General features: G+C 44.9%; 1 pseudogene; it reads left to right on the forward strand.

Moving 5' to 3' along the window:
- The first annotated feature begins 1606 nt into the window (after positions 1–1606).
- LOC123115038 (uncharacterized) lies at positions 1607–22632 on the forward strand (annotated as a pseudogene).
- Positions 22633–22900: the final 268 nt, after the last annotated feature.

Consider the following 22900-nt stretch of genomic DNA (forward strand, 5'->3'; position numbering starts at 1 on the left):
GAACTAATGAAGGAACTAGTACCTCTGGATCGAGCATTATGGATGGGAAGAGAGGATCAGTGACCATGCGTGACTTGTGTATGGCCCAATATTGTATGTGACTTGCATAACGCCCAATAAGAATTTTTGATGATCGATCTATATGTATAGGTGAATAATTGCTGCAAATCAAGCTAAGGAGGAAATCGGGGGGAAATGAAAAGACTAACCAGTAACTGAGATCTGAGAATGACTTGAGGGTGACTTGTGTTGGCTTGGCTTCCCCGAAAGCAGATTCAGTGAGACTGTGGAAGGAAGTCATCGCTGCACCTTATCTGCCTTCCAAGCTTGCTAGATCTACTGGTCAATAAAGAGTCAAAGCGAAATATTTTTATAATATGTGAGTTTTAGCACGTCACCTTGTATGCATGTTTGCTGCTATCTTATCTTATTCTTCTTATACTCTGTCAGTTTTAGCACGTAAGTATGCACGTTTGTTGCTAACTTATCTTATACTCAGTGGCAGAGGATGAAAAAAATTGAGGAGAGGCGCACCCATGATAAAATGTCTTGTGTTCACATGTATGTCACACACACACACACACACACACACACACACACACACACACACAATATCAAGCAATGCTATCCATAAAAATAATAAATTCGGCAATTTAAATATCTGACTGTAAAAATAATTACCAAAATGAAAATTCCACTTGAAAGACAAGTTGATTATGTGAAGTTAAATAATAAAATGCATTAAACACCATACAATGAAATCAATGATGACTAGTAAACTTGAAAATCATGCCCAGAAAATCAAAATCACATTCATCAAATTATACATAATATTGGAAATTTACCCTACCAATACAGATTACATCTTCGTGAACCAGGAATTAGAGAAAACCGAGGTATGCATCACTTGTGATTCTTTTGAGTGACACTTGGAGAGAGATTGAAAAGTTAGCTTGACATACTCTTCCACCGCTAGCGACGGAGTGGGATAGGGCAACCGCAGAACACTACGGAATTAATGTACTAGAAAAAAAAATCAGATCATCATCCCCACTTGCGCTCTTGGCATTGGCTGCCTGGTTGCCGCTCCTGCAAGGATTTGACGTCGCCAATTCCTGTCCACCCATGGACTGATGCATGGATGAACGAACGAAGGAACTAGTACCTCTGATCGAGCATTATGGACAGGAAGAGAGGATCGGTGACTATGCATGACTTGTATATGGCCCAATATTGTATGTGACTTGCATAAGGCCCAATAAGAATGTCTGGCGATCGATCTATATGTATAGGTAAAGAATCACTGAAAATAAAGGTAGGGGGAAATCGGGCTGAAATGAAAACACGAACCAGTAACTGAGATCTTTGAATGACTTGGGGGTGACTTGCGTTGGCTTGGCTTCCCCGAAAGCAGATTTGGTGAGATTGTGAAAGGAAGTCATCGCTGCAACTTATCTGCCTTCCAACCTAGCTAGATCTACCGGCCAATAAAGAGTCAAAGCGAAATCTTCTTATAATTTGTCAGTTTTAGCACGTCACCTTGTATGCATGTTCGTTGCTATCTTATCTTATAGTTGAGGGCTATCCTGCTCCGGCAACGGTGGCAATGGCCAATCCCGTAGCGGTTGAACATGATAGAGGTGGAGAGGGTGAAGACAGACGAGACCACAACCTCACCAGCAACCGCCCCGACAACATGGTCGAAAAGATAATCTCGCTCCTCCCCATCAAGCAAGGAGATCGCACCCAGATCCTCGTGAAAATGGTAAGATCCCCACACTTAGGCAATCACTTTAACCCCTCTTTATAGTGTCGCTTTCCTATGAGACTCAAATTGTTGGTGGACGTTGCGAGGAAAACAAAAAAAATCTAGGCACATGGAAGATATATCCATGGAGATGCATAGAAACGAGAGGGGATAGTGTGTATACGTACCTTATAGACCGTAAGTGGAAGCGTTTATTAAAGCGGTTGATGTAGTCGAACTTATTCGCGATCCAACCGATCAAGTGCCGATGTACGGCACCTCCGCGTTCAACACACGTTCAGCTCGGTAACGTCATCACCTTCTTGATCTAGCAATATGGGAAAAGTACTAGATGAGTTCCCGCAGCAGGATGACGTGGTCACGGTGACGGTAATGCTATCTTCGCAGGGCTTCGCCTAAGCACTCCGAAAATATGACCAAGGGACGAAACTGTGGAGAGGGGTGCCGCGCACGGCTAAGAGATTTTTGTGGCCCTGTGCGGCGCCCCTTCGGTCATATATATAGGTGGGGGAGAGGGGAGGCAGCCAGGAGGTGCCCCAAGGGAGGCTGAATCCCTCTTGGGCTCCTGCCCTAGCCGCCCCCCTTCCTTATTGGCGCATGGGAGGAAGGCAGGGGGACGTGCCCCCCCTTCCTCTCTCTCACGAGGAGGGAAAGGCATGAGGGGCCAACCCTCCCCTCTTTCCTTCCCCTAGCACTACTAGGGAAAACTTTATACACAGAATGTTACCAGTAGCGCTTGTTAAAATGAGGCGCTACTGCTACTTAGCAGTAGCGCGTCTGGCGGAACCGCGCTACTGTTACCAGCTTAGCAGTAGCGTGGCAGTAACAGAAAGCGCTACTACTATAATTGCCACACCGTTCCCGACGTGCTAGGTATAGTAGTAGCGCCCTTCTACGAACAGCGCTACTACTACAGATTTTAGCAGCAGCGCATTTTCCCTCCCCACGCTACAGTTAAAGCTATTTTCACCTACCCCCCGCGCGGCCTGATTCCCTCTCCTCTACTTCCTCCCCCAATTCTCCTCTACTATTCCTCGTCGCCTCCGCCTCGCCGTCGTCTCCCCCGACCCCGCCTCGCTGTCGTCTCCCCTGACCCCGCCTCGCCGCCGTCTCCCCCGACCCGGCCTCGCCGCCGTCTCCCCCGACCCCGCCTCCCCGCTGTCCCCCTCGACCCGCCTCGCCGCCGTCTCCCCAGACCCCGCCTCGCCGCCGTCTCCCCCGACCCTGCCTCGCCGCACCTCGGTGCCGCCGTCTCCCCGCCCTCTGTAAGCACTCTCCCCTTCCGATTCCTCTTCTCTGCTTAGTATGAACCCTAGCTATTTAGTGCTAGTTAGTATGAACCCTAGGCTATCTTTAGTGCTAGTTAGTTAATTACTTAGATGGTAATTAAGGCAGTAGTTCCTAGGTACTAATTAGTTAGTAAGAACTAGGTACTAATTAGGTACTAGAATATTTTTATTTATAGTAAGTTTATTTTTAGTAAGAACTAGTTGAATTAATAGAACTAGTTAGTAAGAACTTGTTTCTATTTTTTAGTTAAAGCAATTTTTCCCGCCTCGACGTGGACGATGCCTATCCCGCATCCTCGTCGTCGAGTCGGCGAAGGACGACACCTTCTTGACCAGATCGGCCATGTCCGGGACTGGGCTCCGCCGGGGTGGTACTGGGAGGCGCTACCTACCAGGGGGCGCAGGTTGGTGAGGAGCCAGCCTGTCGTTGACCCGAACCTTCTTTGGTGGCGGTCGCGTGGGCCAGTGACGATCCAGAGGCTAGAGGACTCCGCGGAGGTGGTGCATCACCGTGTCAGTGAGGAGGATGCGCACGTCCGTCGCTACTTGTTTGCGTTGGAGCACAGGCCGTTCTCCAATACCTGGCAGGTTCTCCGGGGATCTCACTGGAGCTATGATCCTGTGATGGTTCCTTCTCTGTGGGTGTCCACCGTCCGCGCCGATACCCATCGTGTGCTAGAGTTTTAGTTGTATTAGTGATGTTATATGTATGACACTATTCGTGATGTATTAGTGATAATATTCAATGATGTACGGACGCATGAGATGATTTACTTTTTCTTATTGAATGCATGCTAATTTGAGTCCTATAAGATATTTTGAAATGTATATCTTGTGTTGCTCAATATCCAAGTGGTCGGTCATGTTTGCAGGTTACACCTTCGAGTGGCCTATGTTTTGCCGGAGTGTTGGTTCATTTCCGTTCCGGCAAATTTCAGGCGCTCGATATGTCCTATTTTAGCAAAGGTCATGCCGGATTTTTTCGTGAATTTTGGCATGACTTGTGCCAGAATATGTAGGAAATATCGAGTGCCTCGGATTTGTGTGTTGAGTATCTTGGTAGTTGTCTTTGATCGATTTTCAATTAATGTTTCAACTATGAACATAGGAAATGTCTGACGACGAAAAGGATTTCGGTATTTTCAAATACTGCGAAGACGAGCGCGGTCTGTGCGACGGAATCTTCCTAGATGATGATAGGCGCTTCAGCATCAAGCTGGACGAGAACTTCGAAGTGGATACAGTAAGTCACAACGACAAGTCTTTTTTCGTAATTAAGCATGACATCTCCTTCATTTGCTTCAACTTATATTTTTTTTACTATTCTACTCGCGTATCCCCTACCATGCAAGAGTTTTTGTATTGGATAAGATAGGTTTGAGTCATAGTATGGAGGAAAAGAAAGTTTACTTGAAGACCGAGCATGGTTATATTTTCCATGCAAAATTATACAATTCAGACGACTACACCTATTTTGGATGCAAAACATGGCGAGCACTATGCAAGACTTATGCATTTGAGCCTGATATGGTTATCACCTTTGATATTCGTCTGGAAGATAATATTGAAGGTAATACCGACATCTGGGTCGATGTGCAGACGCCTCCAGTTATACCATTATGTAAGTTTATCAACCATATATATTTATGTCTTTGATATTGTTTATTCAAAAATAGTTGACAACTAATTTGTATTGTCAGCTTATTTCGGCGCAAGCAAACATGTCCAACGCTTGGTAGACAGGACCGTATACTGTCCTGTGGCTGAACTCAACTACGAGGAGCTCAGTCATTATGTTTCATGGCTTGAGGATCTTGATACTGTCAAGACAAATTTTCTTTCTGCATTTAGAAATGTTAGTACTGAAAATGTGCGACCAATAGTGTTCGTAATGAACTACGGTCACATCTAGTTAGGAAGGATGGTAAGATTTTTACTATTTGTCATCAGTGCATCTTTTCCATACATTATTTTTGAAGCTAAACTTCATTGCTAAGTATGTTACCATACGATGTTCTTCAACAGGGACTCCCGATGAATGTTGTGCCTTATGGGATAGAGACAAGGTACCATGAGTATTATCAGCTTACGGCCAAGATATCCTACAGATTACTTTAGTGCATTCAAGATTAGCGACGGATGCTTAATAGTGCAAGACTGGACCAAATATGTGATGGCGAAGCGCAGAGAAGTACTAGGGGGCAGCAAACACATGCGCTACCCACGATTAAGAGACAGGTTCATCTGCATGCTCCAGTTTGATCAAGGAGGAGAGCTATATATGTTTTATGTTATTTTATCTAAGAGAGAGCAGCAGGAGTGATTAGCTAGCTAGAAATGAGTTTGAGGATGATGATGTGCTACACTATTGCTATGATGATAAAATAGCTAGTGTTGGTGGTAATGACTATGATGATTATTATTAGCTAGTGTTAGTGGTGATTAAATAAATACTGTTGGTGGTAATGACTATGATGATGATTAAATAGCTTGTGCTGGCGGATTAGATTCAAGTGGAGGCAACATGTGATGCACATCGAAAGTACTACTAGTCCAAACTAGATCAAGTTTGGATTAGTAGTATACTTTTGACATGCACCACATATTGCCTCCACTTGAACCTAATCCACCTTCATTTGACACACTATGATGGACATAATGATGTAAACCTCATAACTGGTATTGTACCAATATTTGTACGATGGCGCATAAATACACTCAAAATAATAAAAAATAAAAAAATACTAGTAGCGATGGACAGAAAACACGCTGCAAGTAGCTACCTTAGCAGTAGCGCGGTACTGAATAAACGCTGCAGCTATTTGTCCTAGCAGTAGCGCGTGCGAGCAGGCGTTACTGCTAAGCAATAGCTATAGCGCCTTATTAGTAGCGTGGCCTCCCGTGCTACTAGTGGACACAAAACCCGCGCTACTCCTAGGGTTTTCCCTAGTAGTGTAGGGCCGGCGGCTAGGGAGAGGGTGCCAGCCCCCTTGTGGGCTGGTGTGTGTCTCGCCTTGGCCCATTAGGCCTATAGACCTCCCGAGGCCTACCGGAACCCCTTCCGGTGATCCGTTGGTTACCCGGTACAACCTGAAACCTTTCCGTTGTCCAAATAGCATCTTCCTATATATCAACCTTTACCTTCGGACCATTTCGGAGCTCCTCGACATGTCCGTGATCTCATCCGGGACTCCGAAAAACATTCGGTCACCAAGTCATATAACTCATATAACACTATATCGTTAACGAACGTTAAGCGTGCGGACCCTACGAGTTCGAGAACTATGTAGACATGACCGAGACACTTCTCCGGTCAATAACAAATACCACAACCTGGATGCCCATATTGGTTCCTACATATCCTACGAAAATCTTTATCGGTCGAACCTTATGACAACATACATAATTCCCTTTGTCTATCGGTATGTTACTTGCCCGAGATTCGATCGTCGATATCTTCATACCTAGTTCAATCTCGTTACTGGCAAGTCTCTTTACTCGTCCCGTAATGTGATGTGTATTACCGAGAGGGCCCAGAGACACCTCTCCGATACACGGAGTGACAAATCCTAATCTTTATCCATGCCAACTCAACTAACACCTTTGGAGATATCTGTAGAGCATCTTTATAATCACCCAGTTACATTGTGATGCTTGATAGCACACAAGGTATTCCTTCAGCATCCGGGAGTTGCATGATCTCATAGTCGAAGGAATATGTATTTGTCATTAAGAAAGCAATAGCAATAAACTGGACGATCATATGCTAAGCTAACGGATGGGTCTTGTCCATCACATCGTTCTCCTAATGATGTGATCCTATTATCAAGTGACAACATATGTATATTTTTAGGAAACCATAACCATCTTTGATCAATGAGCTAGTCTAGTAGAGGCATATTAGGGATATGGTATTTCGTTTATGTATCCACACATGTATTTAAGTTTTCGATCAATACAATTCTAGCATGAATAATAAACCTTTATCATGAATAAGGAAATATAATAATAACAACTTTATTATTGCCTCTAGGGCATATTTCCATCAGTCTCCCACTTGCACTAGAGTCAATAATCTAGATTACATTGTAATGAATCTAACACCCATGGAGTCTTGGTGCTAATGATATTTTGCTCGTGGAAGAGGCTTAGTCAACGGGTTTGCTACATACATGTCCGTTGCAAATTTTTGTGTCTCCATCCTTGACCTTTTCATGAATGGAGTAGAAGCCTCTCTTGATGTGTTTGGATGACTCGTGAAACCTGGATTCGTTCGCTAAGGCAATTGCTTTAGTGTTGTCACAAAAGATTTTCATTGGACCCAATGCACTGGTTTTACACACAGATCGGATATGAACTCCTTCATCCAGATTCCATGATGCGTTGCTGCAACTATGTATTCTGCTTCAAACGTAGATCCCGCCACGACGCTCTCCTTGGAACTGCACCAACTGACAGCTCCACCATTCAATACAAATATGTATCCGGTTTGTGACTTAGAGTTATCCAGATCAGTGTCGAAGCTAGCATCGACGTAACCATTTACGACGAGCTCTTTGTCATCTCCATAAATGAGAAACATATCCTTAGTCCTTTTTCAGGTACTTCAGGATGTTCTTGACCGATGTCCAGTTATCCAGTCCTAGATTACTTTGGTACCTCCCTGCCAAACATATGGCAAGGCACACATCAGGTCTGGTACACAACATAGCATACATGATAGAACATATGGCTGAGGCATAAGGAATGACTTTCATTTTCTCTCTATCTTCTGCAGTGGTCGGGCTTTGAGTCTGACTCAATTTCACACCTTGTAAGATAGGCAAGAACCCTTTCTTTGACTGATTCATTTTGAACTTCTTCAAAACTTTGTCAAGGTATGTGCTTTGTGAAAGTCCTATTAAGCATCTCGATTTATCCCTATAGATATTGATGCCCAATATATAAGCAGCTTCACCGAGGTTTTTCATTGAAAAATTCTTATTCAGGTGTTCTTTTATGCTATCCGAAAATTTTATATAATTTCCAATCAACAATATGTCATCCACATATAATATCAGAAATGTTACAGAGCTCCCACTCACGTACTTGTAAATACAGGCTTCTCCATAAGTCTGTATTAAACCATATGCTTTGATCACCTGATCAAAGCATATATTCCAACTCCGGGATGCTTGCACCAGTCCATAGATGGATGGCTGGAGCGTGCACACTTTGTTAGCACCTTTAGGATCGACGAAACTTTCTGGTTGCATCATATACAACTGTTTTTTAAGAAATCCATTAAAGAATGCAGTTTTGACGTCCATTTTCCAGATTCATAATTATAAAATGCGGCAATTGCTAACACGGAGTGACTTAAGCATTGCTACGGGTGAGAAAGTATCATCGTAGTCAACCCTTGAACTCGTTGAAAACCTTTTTTGACAAGTCGAGCTTTGTAGATAGTAACATGACCATCAGCGTCTGTCTTCTTCTTGAAGATCCATTTATTCTCAATGGTTTGTCGATCATCGGGAAAGTCCACCAAAGTCCATACTTTGTTCTCATACATGGATCCTATCTCAGATTTCACAGCCTCAAGCCATTTATCGAAATTTGGGCTCATCATAGCTTCCTCATAGTTCGTAGGTTCGCCGTGGTCTAATAACATGACTTCCAGGATAGGATTATCATACCACTTTGGTGTGGAACGTGCTCTCTTCAATCTATGAGGTCCAGTAGTAACTTGATCCAAAGTTTCATGATCATCATTATTAGCTTCCTCTCCAGTTGGTGTAGGCATCACGGGAATGGTTTTGTCTGATGTGCTACTTTCCAATTCGAGAGAAGGTACAATTGCCTCATCAAGTTATACTTTCCTCCCACTCACTTCTTTTAAGAGAAACTCCTTCTCTAGAAAGGACCCATTCTTGGTAACAAAGATGTTGCCTTCGGATCTGTGGTAGAAGTTGTAACCAATAGTTTCTTTAGGGTATGCTATGAAGACACACTTCTCTGATTTGGGTTCGAGCTTATCAGGCTGAAGCCTTTTGACATAAGTGTCGCATCCCCAAACTTTAAGAAACGACAACTGAGGTTTCTTGCCAAACCATAGTTCATATGGTGTCATCTCAACGGATTTGGACGGTGCCTTATTGAACGTGAATGCAGCTGTCTGTAATGCATAACCCCAAAACGATAGTGGTAAATCGGTAAGGGAGAACGCACCATATCTAATAAAGTACGGTTACGACGTTCGGACATACCATTATGCTGTATTGTTATAGGTGGTATGAGTTGTAAAATAATTTCACATTGTTTTAAATAAAGGCCAAACTCGTAACTCAAATATTCGCTTCCGCGATCAGATCGTAGAAACTTCATTTTCTTGTTGCGATGATTCTCCATTTCACTCTGAAATTCCTTGAACTTTTAAAATATTTCAGATTTGTGTTTCATCAAGTAGATATATCCATACCTAATCAAATAATCTATGAAGGTCAGAAAATAACGATACCCACCGCGTGCTTCAACACTCATCGGACCGCATACATCGGTATGTATTATTTCCAATAAGTCATTAGCTCGCTCCATTATTCCGGAGAATGGATTTTAGTCATCTGCCCATGAGGCATGGTTCGCAAGTATCAAATGATTCATAATCAAGTGATTCTAAAAGTTCATCCGTATGAAGTTTCTTCATGCGCTTTACTCCAATATGACCTAAACGACAGTGCCACAAGTAGTACTATTATTATCAACTTTGCATCTTTTGGCATCAATATTATGAATATGTGTATCACTACGATAAAGATTCAACAAGAATAGACTATTCCTCAAGGGTGCATGACCATAAAAGATCTATACCTACTAATAAAGCAAGGTGCGTTTCTCCAATTTTATCATCCGTTCACCACCGATTTTTTTAATATCCGAGGTGATACTAATTTTTTGTGGTCCATCTCGTAGAAAAAAAATGTCCAGAATTTCGTACATGGGCTTGCACGCGCTAAGGCCCAGAGAAGCCCACAGAGCTGGGAAACCTTATTTGTCGCACGAAGCATCACATAGTTGGATCTTCGCATAGGTTGCACACCATTGGGTCGGCCCATTCTCTTTTTCTCTGTGTTCTTATTTTATTTTTATTTTTATTTTTCCCTTTGACTTTATTTTTTGCTTTTTCCCATAAATTTTTACTTTTTTCTTCTTCAGAATTTCGTTTATTTACACATTTTCATTAAATCTTCAGAATTTCCAAATTTGTTCCCTTTTCAGAAATATTTGGAACTTTTAAATTTTATTCCCATTCCAAATTTCTTCAAAATTAAAAAATGTTCAAATTTAAAGAAAATTACATAATTGTTTGACAATTTTGAAAACAATTTGCATTTTTTAAAATAATAGAAATTTGAAAAATATTCCTGTTTGCTGAAATGTTCACAAATTCAGAACAATGTTTGTGATTAAAAACACATTTTTAAAAAGGGCTAATTATCCTTTTGCCCTCAGTGGTGTCCATATGCTCAGTTTTGCCCTCAGATGTGAATTGTGCTCAGTTTTGCCCCTAGTCCGTGCGCACCGACTCGTTCCGTGAACTCTGCCGTCTCCGTCAGGTCAACCTTTTGACTCGGCCCTTACAGGTGGGACCAGGCGGCAGAAATGGCCAATTTTATTCAGACCGTTGCACGCGTGGCTTGTGGGACCCAGCAAAGAGCCATTGAGCAGAGAGCCGTTGGCGGGTGTGCTATATAAGCGGGCGACAGCGGTGGTGATCACGGCGACAGAGAGCACGGCGGTGACCACGGCGAGAGAGAGAGAGCACGGCGGCGGGAAGCTAGCTGTGGAGGGCGCGGTGGTGGGAAGCTGGCAGTGGAGGGCGCGGCGGCGTTGAGATCCCCTTCGGCTCCGAGCTCCATGTCTTCCTCAAGCTCCCGCGCCACCTCGCGGATGCAGAGCCGGGCGCGTGTGGACATGCCTGTCTTCGTTTGTCCGCGGTGCCGGGCGGGCGTTGATCGAAGGGTTTCTCAGACACCGAGGAACCAGAATCGTCCGTTCTACGTGTGCAGCGAGAATGGGGTAAGAATCGGGGCAATTGCACCATTTTCGTCGTCGGGATGTTTGAGCAATGGGCTGATCTGTTTAGTGTTCATGCAGGTGACATGCTTCTTTCTTTGGGTCGATGCTCTGGCCAAGACTCTGATGAATGAACTGCAAGAAGAGCATGAAGAATGGTTGCGCATGTTGCCACGAACGGCAGTGGCCACACCACGAGCTCCGGAAGAAGAGATGGATGGCGAAGCACGCACTGACAGAGAGCTAGCTATTGAGCTTAGGATGTTGAAGAAGAAGGTTAGGAAGCTTGAAGATCAAGCACTACCAATACCCATTTGCAAATACTTTTGGGCATTTGTAGGTATGGTAATCGCACTGGTTGTAATGTTGAAAATGTATGGAAAGGCATGAATTATGAAGGAATTTGTAATCTTGAAATTGTTTGAGAAATTCACCTAGTTTAAATGTTGGTTAAAGTTGTTTAAATGTTGAAACAAAAAGAGAAGAAGTGACCAACATTTAAATATGTTGGAAAAAAAGAGAAGAAATTAGGAATTCAGAAACTTTTGATCAATGAAATGCAGCTCTCTGCTCTGCCTTTCTGTCCAAAAAAAGGTTGCTCTTGGGCCAAATTCAGAGCGTAGAGCCAAGTGCAGGCTAGACTAATGGGCCAACTGCATCCAATTAGGCCCATTCAGGGGTTTTCTTGCGTATTTTTCTGTTTTCTATTCTGATTTAATTTAGGCAGTAAATCATAATGCTGAAACTTTTTGTGGAAGCTAATTGAATTATTCCGGAGCCAAACAATTAATGTTAGAAATTTTTGGAGCTGTTAATTAATCCAATTCAAATACACCGTGATTTAAATCAAAGACCAAAATGTCATGAAAAATGTGCCTCAGCTCTGGTAGAGGTTTACGCCAGGTGCCAAAATAAATGAACATTTTTTAAGGGCATTACATTGAGAAAAACATAATATGTCTAAAAAATGAAGGGTGGAAAATGCACAAAAAATTGGTGCGCCTGGGGACTCGAACCCAGGACCGCGTGGGTTTGTGGTGTTTAGGGCTACGCTGGTAACCGCTAGGACAGATGGCAAGACTTTGACATGGGTAGGGAAAGAAGGTATACATAGTGAGACTGTGAATTTTTTTTTAAAAAAATAGTGAGACCGTGAATGTTGCACACGCGTGAGAGTGGTTTTCCTTTGTTTTGCACTTAAATTTTGGAGGGTTGGAAGGTTGAAAATGTATGTTGCACTACCACATGATTTTGGTCAGAGTGGCACTTGGTTTAGGGTTAGAGTGGCACTTGGTTTAGGATTTAAAGGGAATAAATTTGCATGTTAGTTCATGACTTTTTGTTTGAATGAAACAGAGGGCTTCTCACCCCCTCCGAAAACCACAAGTTCTCGAACTTCATGACTTGTTTAGGGAAGAAATGATAAGTTTGGGCACGGACATTTTTTAACACACATAATAAGATGGAACACACCGTACCATTACAATAACTTAGATAAGTTCACGGACAGTTCACGGACACATGATGAAACATGACACGACACGACACGACATAGAAAAGCAACAAAATAAAAAACCAAACATGACGAGCTTGACTCCGGGCTTGAACATCTTCATCTTGACCTCCTTCTTCCACCTTGGCCGCGCGCGCCCCTTCAACACCGTCTTCATCTTCACACCTCCTCCTCCTCGTCGTAGGGAAGGGAGTGCATCTGGCCTGGAGCGGGGAAGATGCGCTCGTAGTTGGTGTAGATGTTGTAGACGGTGAAGAAGATGGCCTCGCAGCCGCACCAAAAGACTTGGCCGAGGAGCTCGCGCGCGTCAAATGGGTTGGTGAAGGTGACCGTGAGCAGTAGGAGGATGCCGCCGCGGTCACGAACCTCGTTGAGGGTGAACATCCTCGGCGAGCCCCGTGGGAGGTGGGCATAGCCGGCTCTGAGGAAGGCGCGGGTGAGTTCGACGGAACCCCTCCACCTTGAAATAGCCCACACACGGAGCTCCCTCTCCACGAGCACGCCCGGTGGGTAGCGCAGCTCCGGCACCACAGGCGGACGGCTGAAGGTCGGCCCGTTGAACTGCATCTTCTTCACTTGGTCTCGCTTGGGGAGGGCTCGGTCGCTTGGGTGTTTGAAGTTGGAGAGGATCGGATCTGGCTTGTGGGTGGGAGAGGAAGAGAGGCACCCCATTTATAGGCCTGTGGGTGGGAGAGGAAGAGAGAAAGGATGAGAACGGTGCGTGTGTGAATCCGGACGCGTGTGTGTATCCGTTACGTTTTGCACACTTAAATTTTTGCACGAAAACGATGCATCTTTGACCGGGCAGTGCATGTGAACCGCTGCCCTGAACCACTGCCCTGAACCACCTAGCTCGCCTCGCTAGCCTAGCTCGCCTAGCGCGCCTCGCTCGCCTCACTCGCATGCATGCACGTCGCCGCCTCCCGCGCATGCGCAAACCCACGTAGCCGCCTCCATGCATGCAAGGCCTGGAAAGGCTGAGACGGGCTATTTACTGCAGTCTCAGGCCCAGACAACGAGACGGCCCAACGGTCCATCCAGCGCGCCCGATATTTGTTAAAAAAACAATCTCCCAGCCAATCAGATTGCATCTCGCGGATCGCCCCCCTCCTCCCCGCAGATTCCTTCTAGAAGGGTTAGATCGACGGCCCTTGATCACCGCTAGGGTTAGATGAACGGTCCTTATTCAGCGCTAGGGTTAGCGGGGTTTGGGAGGGGTTTGGAGCAGTCAAAGCTATGTTTGACCAGATTTCAAATGAGCATAATAAATTAAATAAAAATCAGAAAAATGAAAAACCTGCGCACATAGTCTTCTTATGTCATATACTAACGATTTAAGTTGATAAACAAGCTTTACATACATTTAAATGATAAGTTCATGTGTATTGTATGATATCTCGAGTATCTCAAACTCTCTTGTATGAAGTGAAGAGAAGTGTTTTGGGGAAATGAACATGAAAATTTCAAAAAACTCACCACAGCTTCATTTTGGAGTGACTAAGAAGGATCCAGGCTTAGTTTCTCATTTTGATGTTTTACACTTGTTTAAATCTTGGTCAAAGTTAAGTTTGACCAGAATTCAAATGAGCAAAACAAATTTAAAAAAAATCAAAAAATGGAAAAACCAGCGCACATAGTCTGTACATATAGAATATATGTGTAGGAAAGTTATTTGACTGATTTAGATAAGGTCGAAAAAAACCTTGCTTAGAAATGAGGCCGTTTACCCTACCTTTGGACCCCTCTTTTTAGCACATTTTTCATGAAAATTTCAAAAACCTCACCACAACTTCATTTTGGATTGACTAAGAAGTATCTAGGCTTAGTTTTTCATTTTGATGTTTTAGACTTGCTTAAATCTTGGTCAAAGTTAGGTTTGACCAGAATTTAAATGAGCAAAATAAAATTCAAAAAAATCAAAAAAAAGGAAAAACCATGTGCTCATTCAAACATCATCCAACAGATATTTAAACATCATGTCAAACATACTTCTAACATAGGTCCAACATCATCCAACAGAAATACAACATGTCAAGTGATAAATGTTTCATAATACAACATCATTCCTTATTCATAATGTTTCATAATTGTTCATAGATAGCGTTGGGGCTTCTGTCTGTTCCTTGAGCTTCTTGTCATCACTTTGCTCCTCGTGCACCTTGCGCTCATTGTTTCTTCTCTTCTTCTCTTGGTTGTCGGTACCTTGCGCGTCTTCTTCAAACCTACCATAGAGCTGTGCAAAACATAAAGGGTCCAAACATAAACGGTAATGAGATCGTGTCAAGTGATAGATGTACAGTAGTATTTGACCCTTGCAAGATTTACATACCTAGCAGAACTCACAACAACAGAAGGTTGGTCACCATTTGGAGCCTCACTTGGATCATCATTTGGAGCCTCACTTGGATCACCATGATCACCATTTAGAGCCTCACTTGGATTACCATTTGGAGCCTCACTTGAATCATTATTTGGAGGATATTTTGGATCATCGTCAAAATCATCCGGCTGTTGACCATCATTTTCATCATCTGTTGAGGCAACCGGCTGTTGACCAACATTTTCATCATCTGTTGAGGCAACCGGCTGCTGACCAACATTTTCATCGAAGCCTTCATCGAAACTCTCTCCGAATGCTGGATCTACTGTGTTATCACAATACTTACCGAAATGACCAGACCCACCACATCTTGTGCACTTACGCTTCCTCGCTCCAAGTCCAGCTCCTTCGCTGCGAGGTCTTATTCGACTCTTCCTTGGTCTACCTACTGCTCTCTTCAGAACTGGAGCGCAAAGCTTGAATCCAGGGTCCACCATGTCCCATTGTTGTTTTCCCTCCATAGCAGGCAAGGCATAAGCATATGTGGCTTTGAACCTTGCAACAGAGTAGTAATCATGCACATACTGCTGTATGTTCCCTGCTGGACCTGGGAGAGAAGTGATGAAAAACAAGGCATGAATGCATGGCAACCCAGTTATCTGCCATTGCCTACAACTGCAAGTTCTAGCTTCTAAATCCACTGGATATCTCCATTCCCTCTTCTCTTTATCCAAATATGATATCTCTGCTGTGCTACCCGAGCAAAGCGTCATGTTCATTTCCAAGCCTGTTGTCTTCTGCTTCAGTTCATTCATCACGGCAGGGATGATAATGTGGCCCATGAATTTTGCCTCGGCTATTCCTGCACGATAATGAAATTTCTGCATGTATTCTATCCTTATTCTGTCAAGCAAATCCACCACATAATGACCCTTTAGTTTCCGGATCGTTGAGTTGAAAGACTCCGCTAGATTATTGTGCACATAGTCAACTTTGCTCACTTCACTGAATTGGCTTCTAGCCCATAACTTGGAGTGGTGTGTTTCCAAGTATTCTTTCACTTTGGGATTCATGTATAACTGCCTCAAGTGGTAGTTGTGCTTCTTCACACTGCATGTCAAAGATGCTGGCCATAAATTGTCGGTATACACCTTTCCTTTGAATTTCTTCATGAAATTTGCAGCAAGGTGACGCATGCATTCCCTATGCTCTACTCCAGGGAACACATTGTCCACGGCCACTTCTAAACCTTTGCAGGCATCTGTATGAATGACCAACCCATTGGGATGTGCAATAGCCCGGCGGAGATTATGCAAAAACCAAGTCCAGCTCTCCTCAGACTCTGTCTCTAGCACACCATAGGCAACTGGAAATACAAAACTATGTGCATCAACTGCACAAGCTGCTACTAACTGTCCTTTAAACCTTCCTGTGAGAAAAGTGGCATCAATAGCCAAATAAGGCCTGCAGCCTGCCAAAAAACCCCGGCGACAAGCCTCAAAGCAGACAAAAACCCTTCTAAAACATTCCTTGGTCTTTGTCACTCCCCTGAATGTGTACTCCACGGTGTGGTGATCAATATCTACAATACTACCTGGGCTTGTCCTCTCCACTTCACCTTTGAATGAATACAACAATTGAAAACTTTCCTGCCAGTTACCATAAATAGAATCCATAGCATGTTGTTTACCATTGAACAACCTCATGTATGGTAAATCTATCTTGAACTTATCTTTGATGTTCTTCTGCAATTCCTTTGGACCCACTTGCTGGTTTTCTTTCACCCACTTTTTTACTTCTTCTGCCACCCATCTTGACTTGGCTCTACTGATTGTATCCTTCCTAAGGGTTGATTCCTGACATGTGTGCTTAAAAGGATTCACTTTGACCTGAACATTAGTGCTATTCCGCATTTTAGCTGCAAGCAGCCTCCATGGACAACCCTCAGTCGGACAGTGCACTCTGTAACGTACTTGATCGCTCTTGTCAACTTTGAAAGTACGTTCTACCTTGATGCAGTATGTCACAAGTGCATTTCTACACTCATTCATGGATGCAAAAACTGTACCTTCTTCCATTTGAGGGTTCAAAGGGTCCCATTGAACAGCTGCAAGGTCTTCGTCCTCACCCATCGCGTCATCATCCACACGGACTGCATTGTGAGCCTCATCTTGGTTTTCAGCCCTAGGTGCCCGTCGTAAATTCTGAATAACATCAGAATATAACTTCTCTTCATCAACCCCAGAATTGTAGCCATCAGGCTCCACTTCAAGGGGGACCCTACTGCTGTTGCCCACACTTGTCGAGCCATCACGTCGCCGTGCACCAACTGAACTGTTCTGGCTAGAGATGCCATTACGACGACTTGATTCTCCCCGAGATGTTGCACCCGCCATCCTAGGTCCAAATGCCTGCTCAAGCACATCAACTTGCAGCCTCACATGGAAATTATCTTTCTCTTTATGCCTAACAAACATGGTAGCTAGCTCTTCATCATTACTAACTGTCACCCAATTCTTTCCCCCATCATAGTATTTGTAAACCACTTCATCAAGCAAACCCCAAGGATATTGGCTACAAATCACCTCCCCAAATTGTCTGAAACTCCAATTACTAGCCATTGGCAACCGATAATCAAAACCTCCTTGGTATTTCTTCTTATCCTTTGCATCGAACATGTACCGGTCCCTTCTAATGTGCACCATGAAAGCAAACCGCAACTCCATCCTAACCGGCGAAAAACAGAGACGCAATCAGCACACTAATTGGGCAAACCTACTCGAATCGAGTGTTCAAATGCACAACTAAGCTCAATCTAAACAAGAGGCGAGACTTACCCCTCGGGAACCCAGTCGTGGACGCGGCGGATCTCCGGCCCGATGCCTGCCTCGCCAAATACTCCGGGGTCGCGCTGCTCTCCATTTCGCCCTAGGGTTCTTCCTCCTAGTTCAAATAGCTCCAGCAGCCCCCCACCTTTGAGCGCTCCGGTCGGGCGCACGGAAGGAGGCCGCACCGCGGGTCGAGCAGGTGGCGGGCGCCCCACCCGTGGCGTCGCAGGAAGGTGGTGGGCGTCACAATGAGCCGTGGAGCGTAGGCGCAGGGAGGTAGCGGCGGAGCAGGGCGTGCAGCTGGTGGCAGGGCAGGTGCTGGCCGCGGCGCAGGTGGCGGCGGCGGCGGCGCACGACAGCCGGCCGGGCGGATGGGTGTGAGCTAGAATGATTTGGGGATTTAGTTGCAGGGGCCTACATGTCAGCTCCGGACCCACGTCCACGCGGTCCCACGTGTAAGCTCCGGACCCACAACTACTAACGCCGGCGGACGGAATGGACTCAAATATGGCCGTTTGGCCTCGTCGTAGTTGCTGTGCACGGACTAGGGGCAAAACTGAGGACAATTTGCATCTGAGGGCAAAACTGAGCACATGGACACCACTGAGGGCAAAAGGATAATTAGCCCTTTTAAAAATGGTTATGAATGTTCAAAACAAGTTTGCATTTTTAAAAATTGTTCACAAATTCAAAAAGTGCCACTTGCTCCGCCTTAAAAATTTCCTGTTTTAAAAAAAGTTTGTGAATTTCAAAAAATATTTCTATTTCAAGTTTTGTTTGCCTTTTTCCAGAAATTAACGATTTTTTCAAAAAAAATGCTCGCCTTTTTTATAAAAAAATAGGAGGTCACCACAACCTCAAAAAGGAGGCGGACCTGAAGTAAAAAAAAGGCACAAGTTGGGTAGTGGCCGCCACTCCGATCTATCCCACTACTATAAAGATCTTTTGGGCCAAACATGACCCATGAGAACACCACATATCTCCGCTCTGTCGCCCCACTATTCTGGGGACCGTTTTGATGGGCATCAATTATCTCTTCCGATGCTTCTCGCAAAAAATATATTTTCCGTTGCAACGCACGGGCATATGTGCTAGTATTACTCATATAAATAGAACGACCATTATTCTCCGATTTATATGAATAACCGTCTCGCAATAAACAAGATCCAGATATAATGTTCATGCTGAACGCTGGCACCAAATAACAATTATTGAGGTCTAAAATTAATCATGAAGGTAGATGTAGAGGTAGTGTCCCAACGGCAATCACATTGACCTTGGAACCATTCTCGACACGCATCATCACCTTGTCCTTAGCCAATCTTTGTTCATTCCACAGCTCCTGTTTCGAGTTACAAATATGAGCAACCGAACCAGTATCAAATACCCAGGCGCTACTACGAGCATTTGTAAGGTACACATCAATAACATGTATATCAAATATACCTTTGTTCACTTGGCCATCCTTCTTATCTGCCAAGTATTTGGGGCAGTTCCGCTTCCAGTGACCACTTGCTTTGTAGTAGAAGCACTCAGTAGTTTCAGGCTTGGTCTAGCTTTGGGCTTCTTCACGGGAGTGGCAACTTGCTTGCCATTCTTCTTGAAATTCCCTTTCTTTCCCTTGCCCTTTTTCTTGAAACTAGTGATCTTGTTAACCATCAACACTTGATGCTCCTTTTGATTTCTACCTCAGTGGCCTTAAGCATTATGAAGAGCTCGGGAATGGTTTTTGTCATACCCTGCATATTATAGTTCGTCATGAAGCCTTTGTAGCTTGGTGGCACACAAAAAAAATACACTTCCGTGATGCTACGTGTTTGTCACAGTAGGTCACGTTTTTTGTCATGCATGTACATCCATCACGATTTTATGACAGAATCAAGATAGTCATACCTGTGCTGTCGTAGAAGTGTTTCATGGCATGACCAAAATTATCACCACAGAAGTGTCCACTTCTATGACGATAAATCGCGTGTCATAGAAGTGATTTCATCAAGGGTGACCGACACGTGGCATCCACCGTAACGGGTCGCCATTATGCTATTGGGACCGGTTTTTGATCCGATAACCCATTAACAGCCCGGACCAATGGCGATTTTCCACATATAAAATTCTCATTGGCCGAAGGAAACACGTGTCAGCTCGTCATTGGGTCAGACAGGCGACTATAAATGTCAACACCGTGCGAAGGCCCAGCACTGGCCCATTTAGCTTATAAAGGCCGGCCCGTTTGACTTTGTCAAAAGTTAGCGGGCGGGCCCATGAAAAGCCTAATACCGGTTTGTCGCATATATAGCCCAATTTACGGCTCGATAACTCATGGCCCGTTAGGGCCTTCCCGAAATCGGCACAACAGTGTCATGCGGGCCGTCGAATATAACACCAAAACCAAGAATGGTCATGCGCAGCAGCATAGGAAGACCAGGAGGAGTGCGTTCTGTCGGGCACAAAAGGAAGCACAAAACAAAATTGTGGAGGCAGCGGGAGCAGCATAGAGAGAGTGAACTCACATATGTGGCCGCACTGGATGAAGCCACAGGCCTCCCGGAAGTATCTTTTGCAAAGTGGTCACCCATGTCGTTGTGTGATCTAGCCACTGCCAATTCACACCTGCGCGAACTGGCATACAACATCCGGCATGACACAGGGGCCACTATCCCAACGTCCTTTTCATGAGTTGATACGGGCACCACCATTTTTTATGCGGGCTAGAAGACGTCGGAGCACCCTTACCCCATCAAAGATAAACATTGCGAGTGCCGAGAAGGGTCCCCACGTGCAACCGTTGCGCACACACTAGACAACAACCACCCGCGCGCCCTTGGCCAACGCTTGACCATCATATATACACCGGCACACTGCAGTCCAAAACACCACAATCGCAGGATCTTAGCGGCACTATCTGCCCAAATGGTCCAACCAGGAGCGCACAAATGTGCTTTCATATTCTTTTGTTGATTCAAAGTAGATTTGAGTTTTTCTTGAGAACCAATCAATTTTAGTTTACTAAATAAGTGTAGCCTGCACTTTTCTTAAAAATTGTAACTAAATAAAAAAGTGTAAGTTGCACTTTGACTGAACTAATGTTGCACTTCTCTGAATTGAATGAGACTTCAGAAAGTATCATCGACTTAGGCATATATGGAGAAGAGACCATGAGAATGACCTATGGAGTGTGGAGCCAGCTGTTCAGCTCGCTTGGTGTGCAGCTTTGACGGCCATGCACTCGCATAGACCATTACCAGCAAAAACCACTAGACACCACCATGAAACAAACCGAAGGCATATCACCCAGATGATCGTTTGAAAAAATCACGGCTACTGCACATCCTTGCAGAGTTGGTAAAGAAACAAAATTACCACAAGAAAGAAATAGGGGAACTATAAACAAAATATGCCTACATAAACTTTTCAGATTATTTGTCTAGCAGGCCAATGGCTAAGCTAACCTCTTTTTTCGTCCCTTCTCCCTTTGCATGGTCTAACAAAAATGTGAAAGATTTGCGGATATAGGGTCCTAGGTACGATGGCCGATTGATGGACAACTCAATGACGAGCATGAGCGGATGATAGAAAGCAGAGCAGGTAGGTGTTGCAATGGCAAGGGAGGGAGGATGTCTTCACCATGCAGCAAGGGAGACTGGACGCCTGGCACCGACGGTAGCGCAGCTCCTTCACAAACTCATTCGCCGGAGCACCCACCGGCATATGGACCTCGTCCTTCGGCTTGCAGCTCAGCCACCGCTTGAGTAGGACATGCAGCGAGGGTAGACCGGCTCATCATGGCATAAGATCTCCATCCAACCTCCACCGAGATCTCCTCGGCCATATCTTCGTCCTACTGTCGTCCATCGTGGATCGTGTCCAAGCGTACTCCATCAGCAAGCACTGCCGTCGGGTAGCCTTCCAGAACCTATCCCCGCTGCCATGGCTCCTCAAGCCCTCCACTGCTTGTATCGACAGCTACAGGATCTTTGGCAGCTTTGCTGATCCGCGCTCGGCCCTCTCTGACAAGGCCGTGGGGCCTGTTTCTGTTGCTCCGCTCCGGAGGGTGAGTCGTGGTATAATCCCATCACTGTCACGGTCATGATATGCTCAAACTCCGCACCGGCGATTTCGTCACCCTCCCGGATCGTGTGTGCATCCTCGTCAACTCCGACAACATCCGGTTCCCAATGATGATCCCCGCAGCTGCCATGTCTGCCGCCTCATCTTCTGTTGCTTGCATGGTCGCTGTCATAACGTCTAGCCAGACCAACATGGCCTTCTGCCACCCTAGCATGGAGTGTTGGACGTCCCTACCAGCAGAGATGACGGCCCCGCACAATGCCTAGTACTTGACTTACCACCATGGATGGTTCTGGGCGTCGACTCAAATGATGACCTCTACTGCTATAAGGCCAAACTTTCGACATCTACGCATACCATTGTACAACTTGCCTACGAGATCCGCGCTCCCGGGACGAACATGGCACATGGGGGGATTGTATCCGGCTACCTCCTGCTCTCCGCTTCTGGCACCGATCTACTGATGGTGAGGAGATTCATCACGCCGTTGAGAGGCCGCACGTCGCGGTTCAAGGTCTTCAGGCTACAGAAGCCTACCAGATGGCCGGGCAGGTGCTCTCCGATGGTCGGGCCTGCTCCAAGGACTTCGACACGGGACACTCCAGCAGACCGGGAGACATCTACTTCCTCAACGAAGTCTACCCTGGTGGTCCGCACAGTGTCCTCCAGCAGAACGAGTATCCTGCGCCGATGCCGGCGGGTGGGGTTACTCAATCCCTAGCGAGATCGAGCACTGCCTGCCATGGTCTCCACCCTCAGACATCTCGCTGTGTATTTGGTACCACCATTAATTGAGCTATACCCAGCAGGTTCAGTTTGAGGCATCATACAGATATCTATCAGCAGGTTCAGTTTGAGGCACCATACAGATATCTATCAGTTTAATTAGAGCCTTTGTTGTTTGTGTTTGCTCATCCTCACTGTTTGTTTGCTGTTGTACTCTTTGATTTGGTTGTCGTTGTAATATGTGAACCTGAAAGTTCTGTATCCAGTTTGCTGTATGTGTGTTAAATTTGAAGTCTTTTTTCGAACTCATTTCATCTATATGAAATTCTGTAC

Source organism: Triticum aestivum, chromosome 5B, assembly GCF_018294505.1.
Source record: "Triticum aestivum cultivar Chinese Spring chromosome 5B, IWGSC CS RefSeq v2.1, whole genome shotgun sequence".
Lineage (NCBI taxonomy): Eukaryota > Viridiplantae > Streptophyta > Magnoliopsida > Poales > Poaceae > Triticum > Triticum aestivum.